Source organism: Sprattus sprattus (assembly GCF_963457725.1).
Source record: "Sprattus sprattus genome assembly, chromosome: 5".
Lineage (NCBI taxonomy): Eukaryota > Metazoa > Chordata > Actinopteri > Clupeiformes > Clupeidae > Sprattus > Sprattus sprattus.
Window position 1 is genome coordinate 2,489,261 of NC_137924.1, and position 1,647 is coordinate 2,490,907.

Below are 1,647 nucleotides of genomic sequence, written 5' to 3' on the forward strand. Positions count from 1 at the left end.
ATTTCATATTTATCTATCATTGACTTTTGATGAATGAAAACATGTTCTCTCTCATAGTAGCTATACAAATGTATCAAAAATAACTACTTTGCTTTGCTCCTATTTGTGTTGGTTCTTTCTCCTTCTTGTACCCCTATAGTACTGTACCCTGCATCTCACAGCTCACAGCCCACTCTTGTTCTTCGTTGATATGAACCTACAACCAGTCAAAGTCTATTGAGCAATCAGTACTGTTACTGTACCAAATAGAAAGCACAATGTTCAGGGCCATACAACTTGTTTTCGTTTTGTCCTTATACAGCCTACAATGCACTGTAGGCCTACTACAATATACACTACCACAGTAAAAGGGACACAAATCAAAGGAGTCAACCTGGTGTTTACTTGTCCTCCTCCCCTCACAGTCAGTGTGGACACATGCGTCCAATTTCCGATTTCAGTCCGATTTAAATTGGATATTGGACACATGTGACTCCCCAGAACTAGATTCATTGTGTCCAGCTTGAGTCCGACTGGACTCCGATGTAAACCCCTGGACACACGATTCGATTCCGCTGGGAATTGGACTGGGCGCGCATGTGTCTCTCGAAACTAGATTGAAATTGGACAACAACAACTTTTGCACGTGCTTGAGATCGTGCCCACAGACATATACATGCATCATATATGTCTATGATATGATAATCGCTGCTAGACGCTCAGTTCTTGTGCTCCCTCTCATTCACGTTGAAATACTGAAAGCGAAACTGAAACTTATAAACTGCAACGCAACTGTTTGGGACAGAATGCGCTAATTCAGTGAACAAATATTTTCACATTACTTTTTCACCAGTTGTTAGTCATGTAATCCTTTCATATCGATGTGAATCAATCAATACTAATACAAATTTAACTGTGGTGTGTTTTTGTTTCATTTCACAACGTATTTACTGTATAATCAACGGTAGCAGATGTAAACATTCCGCATTTGATTTGAACTGACACGGCCAAGAACTAGTTGTGTCACTGCCATGTGCTTAGAGATAGAGCAGTTAACCCCCCATGGAGACCCCATGGAGAGAATTGAATGGGATCGAAGTGCTGCCATCATGTGCCCGCACTGATTGTTTCTTCTATTCATTCTCAGACTTTCTCCTTCCCACCTTCAACAACCTGTTTGCTCCCTAAACTGGCTCATATTGGTTGTGTCACATCATTTGATACAAGTTAAATACATTTTGAGTGGTTGTGTTCAATCAATGACATTTGTTCTCTATTTGTATTTGATTGTTGCCACTTGTGTTTACCAGTATGGATGACATGTGAATTAGAGTGCAGAATGTGTTTTAAGACTGAGAATGTGTTTAGAGTTTTGCTGAAAAGTCTAAGTGAGACCTGCAAATTGTGTTTTACCATGAGAAATAGTTTAAGGTATTGACAACAGACTGCACAATTAGCTTCATGAGTTCAGGCAACTGAGAACTTTGTTCAGCCAGTGGGTTTTAGTGTTTTAGCAATTGTAAAAAACTGTAACATGCACGTTTCCTTCTACCAATCTTGAATCTGTTCAGCTTGCCTTGCACTCTTATTTAATCATAATACAACTTTTCCCTCCACCAACCAGTACTTGGACTATATTGAGAATAACCCATGTCTTTCCAGTCGCGC